Source organism: Callorhinus ursinus, unplaced genomic scaffold, assembly GCF_003265705.2.
Source record: "Callorhinus ursinus isolate GAN/ISIS: 27379988/994484 unplaced genomic scaffold, GSC_fseal_2.0 scaffold13, whole genome shotgun sequence".
In the NCBI taxonomy this organism is placed as follows: Eukaryota; Metazoa; Chordata; class Mammalia; order Carnivora; family Otariidae; genus Callorhinus; species Callorhinus ursinus.
In genome coordinates, this window is record NW_027397075.1 from 47,243,517 (window position 1) to 47,264,978 (window position 21,462).

The 21,462-nt window shown below is 44.2% G+C and overlaps 1 long non-coding RNA gene across 1 annotated transcript in view; it reads left to right on the top strand.

The window, feature by feature from the left end:
* The window catches only part of LOC141374027 (uncharacterized), a 38,080-nt gene extending 16,965 nt beyond the window's left edge, over positions 1 to 21,115 (top strand). Inside the window, exon 3 of the long non-coding RNA XR_012380581.1 lies at positions 20,452 to 21,115. This is a non-coding gene — a long non-coding RNA (uncharacterized lncRNA). The remainder of the gene's footprint in view (positions 1 to 20,451) is intronic.
* The last annotated feature ends 347 nt before the right edge of the window (positions 21,116 to 21,462 follow it).

Here is a 21,462-nt window from a genome sequence, read left to right on the forward strand (position 1 = left end):
GCTCTAGGAAAAAGGTATTATACACCTATGGGGAGAACTTGAAAATTTTATTTACCAAGATCGAACTATGAAAACGCTGGAGTTGTGATGCTCTTCCTTACCCCAGAGCTTTCTTTCACTAATGAGAACTGTCTACGTTTTTACAGGAAAGGGAATAAATATCTTGTATTGAGAACAGTGAAGTAGGAGAAGACCTTAGTGGTGGGTCGCCTAATCCTTTCAACTCACTGTGCTGGTAGAGAAATAGACTCCAAGGAGACAGACAATTTGCCTGAGGTTACACAGCTAGTTACTAGTAAAACCAGGGTGAGACCCAAGTCTCTCCTGCTTCCAGTACAGTATTTGTTTCCATATGCTCTGCTGGCTTGTCAGTTCATTAAACCATTTAGAAGCTGGACTGCCAGTAATAGGGGTCAGAAGCGCACTGGGTGGAACAGTGTTCTTGTTTACAAACAAAACAAAACTTACCTAACACCGTTATCTAATGTTGTGATGATAACTTCTATGTCTGAGCTCTATTATTCTAGGTTTTGAAATCATACAAACAGTCCAGAATTTCCCAACTAGAAGGCCATGAGTGGAGGCCATCACATTCTTTCTCTCTCTCTGCATCTCCATGAATGACATTCAAATCCCACCATCCTTCTTCTTTCTGTCACTGTTTATTTTTTCTTTACAAAAGCAAAAACAAATACAAAACCTGTAGGCATTTATAGTCCTTTTCAATAAAATATGTTAATACACTGCAGCATGTAAATCAGAAAATTCTTTTTGAAGTTTAGAGGGCTCCAGAGGAAACCCCCATAAGTCACTTGTATGTATGGCAAGAGAAAATAGGAAAAGTAGAAAAAAAGTGAAAAAAGGAGATGGAAACCATAAAAGGTAACTTCACTTGCTAAACACAGACCATGCAAGGAACTGAAACACGAAGGAAAAGGCACCAAAACTGGAACTTGGGTCACATCCACCGAGAAGAGGAGAGAGCAGGACTGAAGGCTCGTGGTGGTAGCAGCAGAAAACCCGAAACAGGAAGTGAAAGTCAAATGACAAAAGACAGAGGGAAATTAAGAATTCTTTATAGAAGGAACTAGAGGAATAAAAAGGAAAATATTACCTTATTAGGTGTTGGGGAGGGAAGTCCATACTCACTAAGCCCAGTCAGCACGCACACAGATTCTGAGGGAGTCGATACTCTCCCTCTCTCCCAAGAGGCCTCACAGCCCAGCATGTGTTACTCATGGGGAATTATCTCCAAAAGTCCCAATTTCCTGAACTGTAAGTTGGTAGTAATAGTGCCTTCCTAAAAATCAGATAATGTGGATAAGGCATTTAGCATAATGCCTGGTACCTAATAAATGCTGGATACATGGTAGCTGTTATTAATGTCATTATGAACTTATTAAGCCTAATTTTTATTCTTTCCCTATGCTAATAATTATTTATTACAGATATAGGATGGTAGTTAATATGACCTGCAAATACTCAGGTAACTACCCTTCCAGTAGATGAGGCCATCATTTGTAATGATCTGTTTTCATCAACATTCTTGATGATGGGTCATTAGTTACAAATTTTACTGTCTCAAGTAAAAAAAAAAAAAAAAAGAATAGAGTCAGCCTAAGCAATTTTCCCAACATGATACAGTAAGTCAGTGACTTAGCTGAATACGAGATCTGCATCTCAGAGTCCTGTACTCTAGCTAGGATGTCCTGCTAGGATAAAAATAGCCAATTAGTTATTGTACATTCTTATTTATAAGCTGCATCATGAAGCATAATCTAAGCAATGATTTAGACTGATTTAATTATAGAAAATCTACATTTTCCATGTGGTATTAAATATTTCTTGAAAGGAATACCTAAAGCACCATTTATATTTGCAAACTAGGGATGGCAAACATTGAAGGGATGGAAGTATTTAATATTTAAGTGTATGTTCATATCACTGCAAAACCAATCATTCACAGGTTGATGTACTGATTAGAAAATCTCCTGATCTTACATTCTTAGCACATGAAAAATTTCTGGGTTTTTTTTTTTTTTTGGCCCTATTTTCTGTCCCTCTGCAAGACTAATATAAATACTAGTGATACTAATATTAATAACCAGTATTTTTTCCTGAATTTTTACCACACCCTTCCCTACCTCTCAGGTCTCCAGCTTTTAGTTGTAAGACATTACATAGAAGAAGGATATAAATTGATAAAGAGGCTACGGGACGGGCATTTATTCATCCCAAATACTATAGTAGGGACCAGAAAGGCCGGAGAGGCTATAAACATCTAGATGAGTCGTCCCAGATTTACGGTTTAGACCTCAGTGAATTTCCAGAAAACTGGGCATTTTAATTATGCCAAGTTAGAACATTTAAACAACAACTACTACCATATACTAACAACATTCTTTACTGAAAGAAAGGCCATGTGAACTTTATGAAAAACCTACTAGGGAGACACCTGGGTGGCTAAGTGGGCTGAGTGCTGGACTCTTGATTTCGGCTCAGGTCATGACCTCAGGGTCATGAGATCTAGCCCAGAGTTACACTCCACAATGGGCATGCAACCTACTTAAGATTCTCTCTCCCTCTCCCTCTGCCTCTGCCCCTCTGCACCACTCCCCCACTCCTGTGTGCACATGCGTGCTCTCTTAAAAAAGAAAAGAAAAACCTACTAGGACGGGACAAAAATATCAGTGTAAAGGCAATTAAGAAATGATAAATAATAAACTGTCTCATATGCATGTGTGTGTGTTTTCTAAATTTTTAAGTTTTTTCTCATTTTGCTGGAGACCAGTGAAAAAAGACTGGCCTAATTCATGGACTGATCTTTGAGAGCTGCTCCAGAGACTTTCAAAAGAATCCTTTTTGGGACCAGATAAATGCAAAATACAGAAATAACCAGGTGACTCTTACGGGGGGTGGGGGGTTACTCTATTCCAGGCCCTGTGCTAAGCATGTGGCTTGCCTGAGGGGTGAGGTTTGAGGAGAGGAACATGCCCCTGCTTTTTTCTGGTTGTCATCACCATGAAAGCCACTAGGACCCCAAAGATCTCATTGGTGACCCACTCTTTCCAAAAACATGATCATCATATGAACGTTTAAAACTGTAACATAACAATAGCTTGACTAGCCTTTGGAGGCAGCAGAATCTAGCCACAACTGGGATACAATGTTCTTCTTTCACAAAGGGACAGAAAGTTGCCAGGTTTTTTGCCACAAGCCTCCGTGCTGTGACAAAGCACTGCTTTGACCAGTGTGCTGGGCCTGGTCTGAGACCAAACAGCCAGTCAGTGGTGACAAATCAAAAATAGCCCCAGAGTCTAAATCAAGACACATGGTGAGTGACCACCCTGAGTCACCCAGACCCATTTGTTACATACTTTATTTTTGGATAATTTTAGTAGGGACCAAAAGTGTCGTTTGCTGGTTCTTCCCTCCAAATAAGAGTACAAAGAAAGGAACTAAGTCATGTGGTTTTGTTTAACTTACCACGAAGGTTGCAGCTAGTAGAGATGATGTGACTGACTCCTCAGCTTTGTAAAGCCCAGGGCTTATTGGTCGGGATGATCTGTCTCTCTGAATCACTTAAACCAGCAACAAGATAGTGGCTCACAATCTATTGCATAAGAAAATTTTGCTCCCAGGAATGCATGCTATCGTCCTAAGATCTTTGTTGCCATTCAAGGTGACAAAACACAAATGAGAATGTTGATGTGGGGTAGAATGTAGAGAATGTAGGAGAAAGTTTGTTTGCGTTATCTAGGTTTATTTCCTGTTTAAGACTTGAGTTAATTCTATGAATGTTTATAATTTGCATTGTAAATATTCTAAGTATAAATACTTCACCTTAGCAAATGTATGATTATCCTTACCCTTAAAAATGATTTCTGTGAGTACATGTAACCTAGATTTTCCACCATCATCTGGTCCTCCTACCACTCCAGACCCATATCCTATTGTTTTCCTTCCAAGAGCTGCTCCTCAGCCTTCTCTTTGTTCTTGCAAAATGCCAAGATCATTCTCACCCTAGGGCCTTTGCATTTGCTATTTCTTCTGCCGACAGTTGTCTCCCTATCATCTTGACAGAGCTGGCTGTTTCTTGTCACTTAGGTTTCTGTTCAAATCCCATTTCTTGGAGAAGCCTTCTCTGACCACCTTGGCTGGAGTAACCCATCCTATCAGCCCCTTTCTGATACTTATCTTTATAGCACTTGTGAATATTGCAAATATCTTGCTCACTTATTTGTTAGTTTATCGTTGCCTTCTCTGGTATGAGAGCCCTGTGAAAACAGGGACTTTGTCTTGTTTGTTCCTATAGCCCAGCACTAGAATAATGTCTGGCACACAACGGCACTCAATAAATGTTTGTTGAATGGATGAGTGAAAGGATAAAAGAGTTCACTAGCATTTTCATATTTTGTCACCTTTATCCCAGAAAGTTCACATCTAAATGGTACAAAGGCTAATCCATATTCATTAATTCTCTTGATTATTTTATCAGTAAAGTTGGCCAAGTGACTCATGATGTAAATTATCTGGCTTCACTGTCTATAATTGATCATATCACTGAACAGTTGCCAAATCTCCTCTTCACTTAAGTTATATGGCTCAGTCTAAAAGAGCAATTAGATAAAAGCACAAATAAAATTTTAATATAAAAAGGAAAGATTAGATACAGTGATTTAGGATACCCAATACTTCTTAAAACAAATATCTAATTTAAACCAACAGCTAACATGATCATTTTTCGTAGGGAAAAAAAAAAAACCACTAAAAGGAAGAGGCCTATTCTTTCCATTTTAAAAATATTGATCTGGGAATTCTGACTAATGCAATAAGATAAGAAAAAGAAAGAAATGCTATAACTATTTTAGAGACAAAATTATCTTTACAAATAATGATTATCTACCAAGAAAACTTAAGATAACTTTTTTAAAGAACTACTAATGAAGTTCAGTGAAGTAGAGTTAGAAAATAAACACAAAAAAAGTGATAGATTTTGTTACAAAGAAGCAATAGTTCTTTAGGAAGCATAAAGAAAAAAATAGCTAGGAGCACCTGGGTGGCTCAGTCAATTAAGTGTCCAACTCTTGATTTCAGCTCAGATCATGATCTCAAGGTCATGAGATCAGCCCTGCCTCCAGCTCCGTGCTCAGCAGGGAGTTGGCTTGAGATTCGCACCCTCCCTCTCCCTCTGCTCCTCCCTGCCTCTCCCCCCCCCCCCCCCCCGGCCTGTATGTGCCTACGCTCTCGCTGGCTCTCTCAAATAAATAAAGTCTTAAAAAAAAAAAAAAGCTAAAGAATGTTATGGATGTTAATATACCAGCTACAGTTTTGTTTTTCTTTCCCTAGTGTCCAAACATGGTATTAATCTTAGACTGTAGAATAAGACTACGGATTTTAACATGATACTGTTTTTCTATGAAAATGCATAACTTATCACTTGTTCATTCTGCTAACATTTATACTTGTCCTCTATATGTAGTTCTGTACAAGAGCATGTAGAAAATGAAGGGCAAGGAGGAAACATGGTCCCTGCTCTTGAAGGCTCTATGATCATGATGGAAAGAAATAATGTAAAATATGAAACCATTAGAAAATCGTTTCTGGTAACATTTATTTAGTAAATACTTATTCAGCATCCATATCCATAATGAGAAAGCCCCTTTACAAGTTGTATGTGGGGCAATGGGTAGACTTCTCATAAATGTGATTAGAACTCAGTCCTCAATGTCTTTGCAAGCTGTTAGGGAGAATAAGGCACACATCTTTATAATGATAAAGCAAGTGAGCTGTAACTTGAAAGAGAAGAGAAGAATTTGAGGGGCGCCTGGGTGGCTCAGTCAGGTAAGCCTCCGACTCTTGGTTTCGGCTCAGGTCGTGATCTCAAGGTCATGGGATTGAGCTCTGCATTGAGCTCTGTGCTTAGTGAGGAGTCCGCGTAAGACTCCCTCTCCCTCGGCCCCTCCCCCCTCCACACGTGTGCACGCGCACACGCTTCCTCTCTCTCTCTCTCTTGAATAAATAAATCTTGGGGCACTTGAATGGCTCAGTCAGTTAAGCTTCTGACTCTTGATTTTGGCTCAGGTCATGATCTCAGGGTCATGAGATCAAGCTCCGAGTCGGGCTCCCCACTCAGCATGGAGTCTGCTTGAGATTCTCTCTCTCCCTCTCCCTCTGCCCTTTCCCCGATTCATGCTCGCTCTCTCCTCTTTCTCTAAAATAAATAAAATCTTTAGAAAAATCTTTAAAAAAATAAGAGAAGAATTTGAGAGAATAGTGGTGGACCAGATGGCATTCCACTTGAAGGGCATAACTTTGGGTAAGATAAGAAAGTGTGGGATATGTTTGTAAACACTGAGTAATCCTATCTGGATGGAAGACAGGTATACGTGAAAGGGAACTGGGTGGTAAGACCAGAAGGAAAGTTTAGAGCGAGGTCAGGTCGCAGGATGGGGGTCTTGAATTCCTGACTGCAGAATTGAGATTATATTTGCTGAGCCTTCAAACATTTCAAAGCAGGGGAGCAATTAGAGCTCTGTTGTAGAAATATCTGTCGGATGGTGGCATCTGGGCTGAGTTGAAGCACAAAAGAGACAGAGGATGGAGGGTCTGTTAGTCAATTTCAGAAGATAAGGAAACAAGTTTTAATATAAAAATAAAAAAAGGAAAAGTTAGACATTATGATTTAGGATAAACCAATACTTCTTAAAAGTATCTATTTTAAGCCAACAGCTAACACGATAATTACTAGTAGAAAAAAATAAAATCCTAAGACCACAAGCCCATTTATCCCATTTAAAAAACATTGATCTGGAAGTTCTAACGATTATTCTCTAAACTCAACTGAAGTAGACTTGAGAGACACTGCAGAGGTGGGATTGAAGGACTTCGTACCCAGAACAGTGCCTAGCTTTTAGTAGTTATTCAAGAAACTTTCATTAAATGAAGGAATAATTTTTTGTCCTTCCCTTATAATAAGTTCTCTGGGATAAGATCTCCCTCTCCCCTCACCCCCCTTTATTTTTTCCACACTACATCCCCAGAGTCTGGCATTGGTAGGCATTCAGTTAATGTCACTTCAGTGAATGTTACCTCATTAGATATGGGACTGAGAGAAATGAAGGAGTGGACAATTATTCAGTTTTGGATGTATTTCAATGTCAGTGGCATGTTTTCTTTCACAAGTATTAACAGGGAAGTTAGGAGGGGGCAGTTTGAAGAGAAGTTGATTCGTTCACTTTTAAATGGCTGCTTTTGAAAGACTAGAAGGATTATCTAGACAATGTGGCCCAGCAGACAGGTGAAATATGAAAGAACTCTGTAGATACGTTGGGGGGTAAAGATCTGGGAGCATCTGCACAGAGGTGTTAACTGAAAAAGTAGGAGTAGTTGAGATCACCAGTGAAGAGGTATGGGCAAGGAGGAGACATTCAGTTGAGGACACATCTTAGGACACACCATGTTTTAAGTAAGGCACGAGAGGAGCCAAGAAAGGAGACAAAAATGAAGTTAGTCAGAGATGGGAGGCAAACTGTATTCCAATCACTCCAAAGATGAGGGAAGGAGATTTTTCAAGAAGATAGTTAACAGCAATGTCAAATTCATTGGGAAGGCTAGTGAGGCTAGAATTCCAGAAAAGCTATTATATCTGGATGTTAGAGCATTTCAGAGAGTGTGCATCTGTGTGGAGGGATTGTGGGAAATAAAATCAGATTAAGTGGACAAGTTATGAAATGAAGGGAATAGATACAGATTCCTCTCTTAAGAAATTTGCTGGGAACAGGATGGAGGACAGCGAAAAGACAGAGGTGTTTGACTGGTTTCTTAGATGTTCCACCATTAGGAGGTTAACTTGCCCCCAATTTTCAAACTACACACCAGTCCAGTTTCATGTCTGTCTGTTACATAGCATCCCATCATATATTCCATTGCCAATGGCCAGTCAACAGGTAGTTGCTGATGACCTCCTAGAGTAGCAGCATGGACTAGATTCTGTGGAAGAAGATAAAGATGTGTAAATACAAGGGAAAGCAAGAAACAGCATGTCAGAAGAAACTACATAGGAACCAGGAAGGAGCCACACAGTGAGCCCAGCCAGAGTAATTAACTTGGGTCACTGACATCATGGACCCCTGTTCCGTGCTAGGCACTGGGATCGTGTTAAATGATGATCTGGGGGTTGACTGTGGTCTGCACTTAATGGTGGGATGAGTCTACTGATGGCTTCAAAGCTGGAATAATGAGGGACTGAAACAGCAGGAGGAGCCTTTCTAAGTTGAATTTGAAGGTTGGCTTTAGTTAGAGTGGGGAAGAGAAGGCAACTTCCAGCCTGTGGGACACACCTGAAGACAGCACAAGTATGAGGGCTGTCTTCCTGTGGGCCGGTGAAATGCCCTCCTGACTGTGGTGGATGTGGAGGTCTTAGGGGTGAATGAGATTACAAAGGTGATCCTGAAAGCTGTTCGCTGACGGGGCAATGAGAACCTCCAAAGCTTTCGGAGAGCGTGGTTGTAAGGAAGTGACTTTATGGTATTCTACCAAGAGCTCTTTCCTCAGGATGAAACATCAGAAAGCAGAGAAGATGTCCCCTGGGAGTGAGGACTGTGGATCTAGGCAGTAATTTAGAGGACAGATGGGGGTTCCTTTCACGTGTGATATTCCAGAATGGCTATCCTTGAGTTAGAATAGGGACTCAGAGTGCTCACTCACCTTGTGTTAAAGGCTTCTCAAAGGGCCCCAGGGTTTGCAAAGGAAGCAGGACCAGAGAAAGGGCCATGCACATGAGAGAGAAGGCTCATCCACCCTCACAGTTAATCCTTCAGCCCTCTACCCTTCTCTAACCACTGCTGACCCTACTGACCTTGTGTTATTTTCTCCCCTAAATTGGCACTTGAAGTTTACTTTAACTCAGTTTCACCTGGATACAGATGTTAATAGGAACAAACTCTATTTCTAGACACGAGAACTTGAATTTTTCATGGAGTCCAGATCTAGAATATAATACCCGGAGCAAGGATGCGGGGGTGGCAGGTGTAGCAGGACACAGGTTTGCTCGGAGTGAAGATTTCCCTGTTCTCTCAAAAGAAGATGACTCTTGGATTAGCTCTGGGCACCTGATCAAGTCTGGGGTCTTGGGGTTTCATCCTCCCACCTACTTCAGCGTGAGGTTGATAAATCCACAATATGAATTCTGAGAGACTACCGAATTTCTCAGACACTCACTTTCTACCAGCGTAAACGGGGGAATAATGTTCCTCCTCTCTTGGGGGTGTTAAGAGAATCGTGAGCTAAGGTATTTTTGGAAGTGCCTGACATAGTGCTTCTCAAGAGTTTGCCTCTTTGTCAGCTTTTACTTGAGCGGCTGGAAGCACTCTTTCTCCTGAAGAATGCTCGGGAATGCAACTGCAAAGTGACACGTTGGCTTAGTATCATGGGGAATACGGTTAATGGGAAATGACTTCAGTTTACTGCATCTGCTAGTAATCCTGTGATGCCATCACAAAACAAAAAGCACATGACTACTCGTAAGCCCGCTGCACCTGAAAAATAAATTGGATTCGACTCAGAAAATCAGACTGTAAAGCTAATTGCTCTGATCCAATAACGTGGCCCTGCAGAGTGGCATCATCAGCCCTGAGACACAGAGAGGAGGAGGGAGGGCGAGGAAGGAGAGTGAACACTCGGGGAGGCAGCTGCCCAGCTCTCCAGACACTCAAGCCAATGAAAAATTCATAAGGAGATGCTTTATAGCCAATGTCTAATACCACTGCTGGGTCACAAGCTGATCTGAGCCAATCAATAGGCTTCATCATCCTGAAAGGAACTAGTGATGGCATGTTTACAAGAACTGGGAGGATTTCCAAGCCAAGGCCAGTTTCTGGTTACTTGGCATGTGTCACCCTTAAAAAATACAGAACTTAGTTTGAAAATGGAGCCCAAGACTTTTAAAAATATTACACAGGGCGGAGGAGGAAAGGTCCATTTCAAATCTAGGTACGGGGAGGGCAGGGGGGATTTTTGAATTCTTTTTTTAAGTCACCTTAAGGACTAGTTTTTAAATTGAAGCTCGTTTTTTGTTTCAATCTTTAGTGGCCATTCTTTGTATCTGATTTCTTTTTATGTAGCTCCAGAATTATTTTTATATACCTTAGCACCTGTGTCAAAATCCTCCAAATACAAATGGAAATTTATGAGAGCGTAATCACAAAAAATTAAAAAACGGAGTCAACTTTATCATTATAAATCACCAAGTTTCAGATTGGTTGATTTTTTTAAAGCTTTTAAAGATCGTAGGAACTTCAACTTGTGTTTGAGGGTTTGCTTTCTAAAGAGGCAATCATTTAAGTGCAGAGAGGTAGAGCAAAACGAGCCTCAAGGGTTATGTGCTCAGAAGTCTGCTGAGGACTTCAGGGGAAAGCCCACATCCACCTGGCCGGGGCAGGGGGGTGGGGGGTGGGGAGAAACTCAGAGGAGACCAGGGCTCCCGTGTGTGTTCCAGGCATGGTTAAACTGCTAAACTAGAGCCCTCCCTGAGGGCGTCAGAGCCGACCCCCCGGGAACCATTGAACGCCATCTCTCCCACCCCCACAAAAATTATTTTTCAACAGGTAAAGTAAACATCAACAACTCCCAAATGAAAAGTCTTGGAAAGCCAACTTGTGAAGCAGGAAGGCAGGAGAAGAGGGTTGGGATGAGGGACGTCATCCTCTCTCTGATAGATGGCGTCAGGAAAGAAGCTCAGCCCTTGCATCTTTGTAAACAAACTGGATTTCTTTTGGTGGCTGTAAAAGTAATGCAAGATTGTTGTGTTTGGGAAATACAGAAAGAAAAGTAAAAAAGAAAATAAAAGTCATTCATAAGCCTACCGTCCTGGGAAGTCCACTTAACTAGATAGTGTATTTTCTTCCAGGCTGATATAGATATAACATATATGTGGCACGTATATATAGGAGATACATATATATATTAAATTGAAATCTTAAATAGTAATAGTAAATAGTTTTATATCCTGAATTTTTAATATGTACTAATTTTGTAATCCCTTTTGCTTGTCACAATATTCAGATGTGATTTTTTTATAAACATTTTATTTATTTATCTGACAGAGAGAGATACAGCGAGAGAGGGAACACAAGCAGGGGGAGAGGGAGAGGGAGAAGCAGGCTTCCCGCCGAGCGGGGAGCCCAATGCAGGGCTCGATCCCAGGACCCTGGGATCATGACCTGAGCCGAAGGGAGACGCTTAACGACTGAGCCACCCAGGCGCCCCCAGATGTGATTTTTTTAATTGTCCAGTTAGAAGTCTATTCAAGAATATGTCATTATGTGCCCTTCCTCTGTTGACATATGGGCCGTGCATTTTCACGCCCCAAGTGTTTATTCATCGCAGGCTTGTAGCCCTGCTGTCGCTGTCCACTGAACAAACAGCTGACCAGTGCCACCTACGCTGAAGCCTGCCTGTATCCCCCGTGGCAAGGAACGTCTCCTGGGAAGTATACTGGTAGATGTGGGGGCAGATGGGCTTTGGGGGCTCACAGGCCTGGGCTTCATGACTGGGGCGGCTCTCACCAGCTGTGTGACCTTGGGAAGCTTCTTCACTACGTCTCAGTTTCCTTGCCGATAAAACAGCGATAGTTGTCCCCTCCTTGGAGTGTTAATAGAATGGTTGAACTAAGGAAAACGTGCATTTGTTTCCTCCCCTCTGCCCTTTTTTAGTTTTCTGGCTTCTCCCAGGAGTAGCTGCAGAGTGGTCGTTAAGAGCTTGAGTGGGCTTGAGCAAGCACCCTAGCCTTTGTGCCTGAATTTCTTCATCTGTTCCATGGGGATGATAATACATATTATCCCAGCTCTGCACTCATAAGTTTGTAGGGAAGATTAAATCAGGCGATCAACGTAAGGTCCTCGGTGCCTGGCATTAAGTAGGAGTGCAGTTAAGTGTTGGTTCTTCTTTTATAATCTTACAAGACCTCTCACCATGTCATAGTGTTTTCACCAGAGCTCCTCTATAGCTTCTCGGTGGATGGTAAGTTCCCCACTGTTGGCTGCCTCTTGGCTTGAAGCAACCCAAGACCCGGGGAAGGGCCCTTCCTTACTTATGGCCCTATCCTGTGGAGGGTCACCCAGACTTCCCCAGCAAGCCCTGCTTCACGGCTACGCGGACCGGAGGAGCGCTTTGGAGCCTGTGGTCTGAGACAGGGAGACGCTCCTTACACACCACTGCTCAGCATCCAGGTGTCAGGCCAGAGGAAAGCAAGTTAGACTGTGAGAGAGAGAACCGCCTGAGCGCGGACGGAGTCATTTCTCAGAAAAAGGCCTTAGCGACCTCAACCCCCTCTTGGGCCTAATCCTCTTGGGAGGGAGGTCTTTTCCTGATGGAACATGGTAACATCCTGGCTTTGGTGCCACGAGGCAGGATCACGGTGAGAGGGTGGGATTCACTCAGAAACCAGGGCATGGTAGCCGTCTTGGAAGGTGTCTGCCCTGCACCAGCAGCCATGTTGTACTCTAGCATTGGTTCTCCCAGCGTAGTCCTTGGACCAGCAGCGTCAGCATCACCTGGGAATGTATTAGAAATGCAGATTCTCGGTCCTGCCCCGGACGTGCTCAATCAGAAACCCAGCACTTGGTGTTTTAATGAGCCTGTAAGTGATTTTGGTGCGCTCTCAAGTTGGAGACACACTGGTCCATGAGAAGCGATGAGGAGAGGAGAGAGAGGGAGAGGAGAGGAAATCTGGTATTCCTCTTTCCCAGGCCCTCTCTGAGGACTGGCTAGGTTCCTGCCTGACAGTCTTGTCTCCGTTTCTTGAGCTGGTTTCCTCAGATTTCTAAGCTGAGGAGTTCTGAGTAGTAAAGCAGTGTCCTTCAAAGAAAATCTGTAGGAAAAGTGAAGATTTGGGGCTTCGGCATGTCCCCCTTTGGGTATCCCTAAAGTTCCTGCTCAGAAGGCCTGGTGGTGACACTTGCCGTCCCATCCATCCTTCCTTTCTGGGCAGAGAGACAGATCATGCCAAAGTGGTTTGTCACACCGTGTCCCTCAGAGTTCAGCCCAAGGGAAAAAGTCAGATGTGTGTGCAAATACTTACGTTCAAAGGGGTTCATCTCAGCATTATTTATTTAGGACAAAACGGGGATGGAAAGGCACAGCCCAGAGAAATTATGGCGCACGCATGCGATGGAATCCTGTGGGGCTGCTGAAAAGGACCTCTTCCCGAAACAGTTGCTCAAGTGGGGTATCAATATAGTGTGAAGTGATACAATTTTTTTAAAAGATTTTTTAAAAAAGATTTTATTTATTTATTTGAAAGAGAGAATGAGAGAGAGCACGAGAGGGGAGAGGGTCAGAGGGAGAAGCATACTCCCTGCTGAGCAGGGAGCGCGATGTGGGACTCGATCCCGGGACTCCAGGATCATGACCTGAGCCGAAGGCAGTTGCTTAACCAACTGAGCCACCCAGGCGCCCTGAAGTGATACAATATTGCCACAGAATAGTATGTACAGAATAAATTCGCATGTGTGCACAGACAAAAATCTAGAGGTAAACACACAAAATGTTAACTGTAGTTATCATCACACAGTGTATTTAGTTATTTCTTTACACTTTTAGTAATTGCCAAATTTTTACGTTCTTTTTTCTTTTTTCTTTATGCTTTTTAGTACTTTCCAATTTTCCACAATGACCACAATGTATTACTTTTACAAATAGAAAAAAAAATGCAGTTACATTGAGTAAACTTGGGTTTTACCCCTTTTGCCCCTCCCCCACCAAGTCTCCATTTCTTGTGCCTCCATGGCGCCCCTCTAGGACCCTCCATTCAGTGAGCAGAGAGTGACTATGGGCAGCTCATGCCCCCCCCCCCCCCCCCAACGCACCAAATATGTTCTCTTGTAATCTCCACTTTCACCATATTGTTTGTCAAGAATCGGATGGACCTGGTGGCTGTTTCACCTCTTTCCCGTCCTCGGAACCCCTGAGTGATGACAGCAGTGGCTAGTGGCACTGCCGGTACTGGGACAGCCTCAGAGGCAGCCATGCCAGGCCCAGGCTGCAAACAGGTCAGCGGGCCCAGCTGTGGGCAAATTGAGGCAGCAGAAAATAACAGAGCAGCCCAGCACGGTGCCTGGCCAATAGGGGGTACTCAATAAATATTTGTTGGGTGGAGTAATCAACGAAGCTTCATCACAGGCTTTGGCGATCAAGACCCTTCCCCAGAGGATGCCATCAGAGCCAGGGATCTGGGCGAAGGCAAGCTTGCAGGCAGCGGAACTAGGGAGAGAGAGCTCAGCTGTGTACAGAGAAATGGTGCACAACAGCGGGAAAAGCGGAGGCCTTAGAATCCAACCCAGGTTGAAGTCCCACCTCTTCCACTAAACAGCTGGGTCATCTGGGGCAGTTTTCCTAACTTCCCCGGACCTCATTTCCTCCTGAGCTACCTGGGGATATGTGTCCCCGCCTTGTGGGGTTGTCTGCTGCCTCCGTGAGGTAATGTAAGGCTTGTGAGGGACAGGTATGGATCTGCTGCGTGGCCAGCACCACCCAGGGCAGGTGGGATGTGCTGCCACTCGCCTAGAAACCTGGGCAGTTTGCTGGCGCCAGGCACCGGCGCTGGTTGGCAACTGGGGCCACGGCCTCTGCACTGCCTGGCTCGGGGGGGCTGGCCAGGCAGTGCAGAGGCTGGGGGAGGGGCAGAGAGCTCCCCCTGAGCTGGGGGAGCGGAGGCTGCAGGAGAGGAGGGGGCCGGCTTCAGAGCCCAAAAGGCTAGGAAACAGGGGTAAGGTGAGGGCTCGGGTGCCCAACAGGATCCGCAGACAGACGATATGGGTTTGGCTTTCTCTTTCTCAAGGGTGGGTTTGGAATCTCATTTACTCTAGGTGACTTGTCTCCATGAGGAGTTCTTACAGCTCATTGGTGGGTGTACTTCAAGGTCTCTCAGACCTGTGCATACCCTGTTTTCCAAATGGCTCCCTAAAGCCATAGCAACAACCAAAGGCCCCCAAGGCCAGGTCATTTACAGAGATAAGAGGTACTTAGGCTACACACACATTCCTTCTTCTCACACCCACTGGCTTTTCTTCCTGGAGCTTTCTTGTTGCCAAGGGCTGCCCTCACATCTTTGGGTTTATCCTTGCTTGGAAGATGCATCATGTTCATTGTTGCCTGGCTAATCCACCAACCCTGTCATTCCTGCCTGCATCCTGGGCAGGATTTGCCAGCACGCTTCCCACTCTCTCCTGTCTGCCTTCTGACATAATCCCACCTGCCTTATGTCAGACTGTACCAGACCGTAAGCTTACTTGGCGTGAGGGTTGTACGGTTCTCATCTTTCTGCCCTTCGCAGATCCTAGCACACTGCCTGTCACACAGCAGGTGCTCAGCATTGGCTGGGGGTAACAAAGAGGGAGGGGGTGTAGCAGACACTGTGGATTGGCCACCCAGAGGCTTCCATCACTTTCTCTCCTGGCCTCCTCTATTTTGGGGCTGGAAGCAAAATACAGTTGATCTTGAACAGCATGGCTTTGAACTGCACGGGTCTACTTCTGTGTGGAATTTTTACAGTACACTACTCTAAGTTTCTTTTCTCTTCCTTATGATCTTCTTAATAACATTTTCTTTTCTCTAGCTTCTTTATTGTAAGAATACAGTATGTAATACATATAACATGTAAAATATGTCTTGACTGTTTATGTTCAGGGTAAACCTTCTGGTCAACAGTAGGCTATTAGTAGGTAAGTTTTTAGGGTGTCAAAAGTTATACATGGATTTTCCACTGCACAGGGAGTTGGTGCCCCTGATCCCCACATTGTTCTAAGGTCAACTGTCCTCAGTTTTCCCAGCTACTCTTACAGCTGGAAGTGGCCATGTGAAACAGTTCTAGCCAGTGAAGTGTAAGTGCAAATCTTCAAGAAAATCTTTCTTTCCAGAGTAATTGGCAGACCTCTCTAGAGAAAGCCTTTGATCCTTTTGCCATTCCCTTTCCTTCCTGCCTGGAATGCAAACATGATGGCTGGAAGTGCATTAGCCATCTTACAATCGTGATGCAATAAGCAACAGTCAGAAGGGCCAACTTAAAAAAAAGAAAGTAACTTGGTTCTTGATGGCATCATTGGTGACCATTATTGCTAGGTTGGCCAACCTCTTAGTTTGCTCGGGACTGAGGGATCTTCTGAGATGCAGGGTTTTTTTGTTTTGTTTTGTTTTGTTTTTTATGTTATGTTAGTCACCATACAGTACTTCATTAGTTTTTGATGCACTGTTCCATGATTCATTGTTTGCGTATAACACCCAGTGCTCCATGCAGTACGTGCCCTCCTTAATACCCATCACCGGGCTAACCCGTCCCCCCACTGAAACCCCTCTGAAACCCTCAGTTTGTTTCCCTGAGTCCATAGTCTCTCATGGTTTGTCTCCCCCCCCGACTTCCCTCCCTTCATTTTTCCCTTCCTTCTCCTAATGCTATTCCTTATGGTCCACATATAAGTGAAACCATATGATAATTGACTTTCTCTGCTTGACTTATTTCACTTAGCATAATCCCCTCGAGTTCCATCCATGTCAGTGCAAATGGTGGGTAATTAACCAGGCAGGAAACAACAAATGTTGGCGAGGACGCGGAGAAAGGGGAACCCTCTTACACTGTTGGTGGGAATGCAAGCTGGTGCAGCCACTTTGGAAAACAGTGTGGAGGTGCCTCAAGACGTTAAAAATAGAGCTACCCTGTGACCCAGCAATCGCACTACTGGGTATTTACCCCAAAGATACAGATGTAGTGGAAAGAAGGGGCACATGCACCCCAATGTTCATAGCAGCAATGAGATGCAGGACTTTTTATACTAAAACAGGAATAGTCATGGGTGAATCTGAACCCTAGCCTACAGTTGGTCACCCCATCCTAGCCCTGGGTGCTTATTTCCAGAGACAACTTACTATATAATAAAAAAATAATTGCAGAAAGTTGGTATTTCTAAGATTCAGTGGACAGACATGGATAGAGTTTCAGGTCATTGGTGCTAGCTGCCTTCACTGAAGTTCTCCCAACTGAGTCTCATAATGATTCTTCATGGTGGGTTTTGCTATGCCCATTCTACATATGTAAAAACTGAGGCACCAAGAAGGTTAACCGAACTGGAATTTAAGTCCTATACATTAATGCCATGTCCTTATCCCCTAAAGCCATTCTGGCTCATTTTCTCTTAATATGTGATCATTCAGTGTTATTCTAGGAATGGGCATCATGCTTTTCAAATGAATAAAGTCACTGTGAGGGCACCTGGGTGGCTCAGTCGGTTAAGTGACTGCCTTCGGCTTAGGTCATGATCCCGGAGTCCTGGGATCAAGCCCTACATTGGGCTCCCAGCTCAGTGGGAAGCCTGCTTCTCCCTCTGACCCTCTCCCCTCTCATGCTGTTTCTCTCTCTCTCTCTCAAATAAATAAATAAATAAATAAATCTTTTAAAAAAAAGTCACTGTGAGATGCAATCATTCCCTTTCTTTTTATGATTTCTTTCTGAACAAGTCAAAAAACCCCCAGTGATCTGACTTGTTTCTCCGTCACTGCTGTCAATGAACAAGAGAGAATTGGTTTGCATAGATTTAATGTATTTTTTTTTAATTACAGCTGAATGATTCAAAAGATGCAAAGTGGAGTGTAGCAAAAATGTCTCCTTTCTACCCTGTGGCTTTATAGATGAATATTGGGAAAACTTCCATCGGTTTTGAATTAATGGTTTTGAATGTGGGTAATAATGATAGTATTTGTTTTCAGCTTTTGAGATTGCGAAATACTCTCAAGGACAGAGTCTCATTTTCTCCTCCCAGCTTGTTGGGGACGTTTTCTTCAGACCCTCCTTCGTAGTCACAGAGACTCCCCCCAGGCCAACCCCCTCCAACTGCTGAGGCCAAGACTGCTCTCTGGGTCCCTCATATCTTTCGCAGGCTATGTGCCTGTGACCGAGACCTCACCGCAGCTGGTGTGCTCTCCCCCAGGGCCTCTGGAGTATGACTGTAGGCTCTCCATGAGTTCTTTGTATCACTCACCAGGCTGAGGACAGGCCCTCCTAGAAGACCTGTTGACGGGCCAGTGGCCTGCTCTTGTGCTTGTGTAGCATGGGAAACCCTCTTCCATTAGCACGTCTGACTCACTTTCTCTGACAGGTTGCGTATTTATTCCCAGTTTGCCCCTTATTAAAAATAATGTTTAAGAAGCATCTGTAATAATGTGGGAAAGTATTATGTTAATTAAGAAAGCATAATTTATCAGTATCCACGTATAGCTACATCTCTGAAAATCATACAATTTAGACTCAGAACAAAGCCTACATGTAGAAAAATTCTGGAAATAACTCATTCTTCCCTCTCAGCCCAACTGTACCTCTTCTTCCAGATTCCAGATTCAGCTTAACTAGGATCCACCTGGCTTCCTCAGCCAGATCATTCTCAGCTCCTTTTCCTGTACCTGCATCACCAGCACCCCTGGGTCCCTGCCAGGCCAGGCTGCCACTGGTCCTGTCCGTGCGCACTCCTTCCCGCTCACTAACCCCTCTGCTGTTCTCTGTGCTCATAGCCAACCCCCTAGTGCAGCCTCAGCCAGCTCACACCCAAGCTTCTGTAATAACCTTAACACCAGTCTTCTGGGTCCTAAGTCTTGCTCTGGCTGGGTGCATTCTCTCCATTTCAGTCAGGGGCCTCTGTCTTTAAAAGAAGAAAAAAAAATAATAATCCTATAACAGACCCTGCTTCAAGGTCTACTTGTGCCCCATGTCCTCAGGAAAGAGTTGAATTCCCTGGCTCCTGCTCACGTCTCTAGCGCCTCTCTTGCCTTTCCAGACGCTGCCCATCGCCTGCTGGCTGTTGCTAAGCCCTCAGCTCAGGCCCACAGTCTCACTTCCCTCTGGACATTGCTTACCTGCCCTGCACAATTTGACTCTTCCCTGGTTTAAGCTTCATGGACTTTAAGGAAATAAGGTGAAAACTGAAACATCAATCAAGTTTTAGCTGAATAGTGATGATGGATTTTCATCATGATGTATATATAACTCAGTCCATCAACCATTCATTCATCAAAGAAACATTAATTCAGATTTATTAGGCATCGTACATGCAATGGCACAGGGCCACACTGGTTCTGGGTGTTAGCCCACATGTTCCTGTAGCAGGAGTCTTCTTGCAGATTTGTTCATGCCATCTGCATTGCCATCTTTCATTTGTGTTTATTCAACAAATGACCATGCAAAAACCAACAGCAAGGAATCCCTGTTCTCAAGGGTCACAGACTTATGAACTCATCATCATGCCACATGCCCAGTGCCGTGCAAAGGAAGGCGAAGCCCTGCAGGGGTCACGGGTGGTCTCCTAATGGAAGGGAGGTTGAACTGACCAGTGTTAACAGGTGGATGGGGCATGAGAGAGAGGGGGACAAGGAAGCAAGAGAGAGAGGTTCTTTCCAGAAGAGGTAACAAAGACTCAGAGATTAAAACCTGGCTCTTCCAGGACTCGGGGAATGTGTGCCCTGTGGCCAGAGTGCTAGGAGCCATGCATCCCTCACACTCCACCTGCTGTTGGCACTTTATCCTCCACCAGAATGGAAAGCCTCCCCCTCTAAGTCCTACCCGTTCTCAAGACCCACTCAAGACCTACTTCCTTCATGAAGCCTTTTTGGCTTCTGTATCAAAAAGATGGGTACTTCATTCCATTCTGTTTTGTTCATTGCCATTCAAAATTTATAACAAATCTCACCTTCCTATCAAGTGTAAACTCCTTGAAGATAGGGACTATGCTACACACTTATTCTTAAATTTGTGGGCATCCAGCGAGGAACCTTGTGCTGCTCTGTGAGTGCTTGTTGAAGCACCACTAGGTGCTGGGCCACTAGCCCAGCCTGGGATCTCTAAAGACAGTCTCAGGCAGCACGCAAGCACCTAACCTCAAGCAGTGACTGGTGAGTCTCTTCATACACGACTCTGTCCTCACACAACACCTGCTAAGACATCGGATCATGGGTCTGTGATAAGGGTAGATTAGATGCCATTAGCCTGATTTTATGATTCTAGAGAAAAGTAATAATGTTACAAGGAATTTAAAGTGATCCCCATTAGAAGTGCCTCGCTCTAATCAACCTTGGAATTTACTGTTAGTAAACTTCTCCCCCATGGAAAGTAAAAAAAAAATGTTGCCATCTGTGAAAAGCCTTGAACCTGTAGACAGAAGAACCAGGTCTTTGGTCCATCACTACCATGTATCAGCTGTGTGACTTCGGACAAGTCATCTATACCCTTTTAAACCTCAGTGTCCCCAGTCTTTAAAATGGAATTATAGTGCCTCACAGGGTTATAACTACTCTCACAGGGCTATGGTAAGAATTAGATGTGGATTGGTAATATGTGAAGTGTCGTTTAAAAATCAGAGAGCACATTCGTTTTTAGTATAAACTAAAGTTCCCTTCCCTCTGTTTTATTCTCAGGATTCAGAATCCAGACACAAGCTCTCCACAGGGAAGTACATGCACTGTGCTTATTTTAAAGAGAGAGAGTGTCCATCATCTTGCACCTAGGAGATCTACTGTAACCACCTTCTCAGCAACGGTAGATGTTGGAAGGGCCATGTCTGCAGTCCTCAAGACAGCGTGATGCCCAGGAGGGAAGGTGCCCTGCCTTGCTCAGGATCCCAGTGGAACAGCACCTGCTCAGAAAGCTGCCCAGGCCCACCTTCCCCAGGGAGAATTCTGTGTTCCAGGCCATCCCCTTCCGGAAGACGGTTCTGCTTAGATTTGTCAGGGAAGGTGGTTAAGCAATGCAGACAACAAATGTGGGCCCCAAACCACAGACCCTAGAAGAGAAGGAGAAGATGACACTCTGGAAGGTGAGCAGTTCTGTCTACCCAGCAGGCATCAGTCTAACCTGCAATCAGGAGCCTGGACGCAAAGCTTGTCTCTGATACAAACTGGCTCTACAGCTTTGGGAAACTCACCCAACCTCTCTGATCCTTTAAAATTATGCTTTGTAAAAGAATAATCATGCCAATCTTCTAGTGTTAGTTAAGGATTACATTTGTATGAGTTTTACAAAGTGGAAAATGCCGTGGGATTATAAGCTGATTTTAAATGTATCTGCCTAAAGTAACCATTCAGAACAGCCCAAATGAACTGTTTGTCTGTGCGTGTCCATAAGCTTGCCGGCCAGGGAGCCTGAAGTGGGATTCTAAGAACTGCCTGAAGATCTGAAAAGGCATCTCCTGCAGATGAAGGGTGTGCCGTGAAAGCCATTTGGTTTCCATGGGTGACTACAGGCCACCCTCACATGCTTGGCTGTTGTTTCCAATGCACAAAGCCCTGGGACAGGGTCGGGGACCGGGCAGCATCCCTCCCGTGCCTTCCTGCACTCCAGGCTGATTCCCAAGGCCCTTCCTTTTGCCCCATCTTTTTAATTTTCCCAGTAAACCTGTTAGGCGAGCTGAGCAGATAAACCTTCTCTTC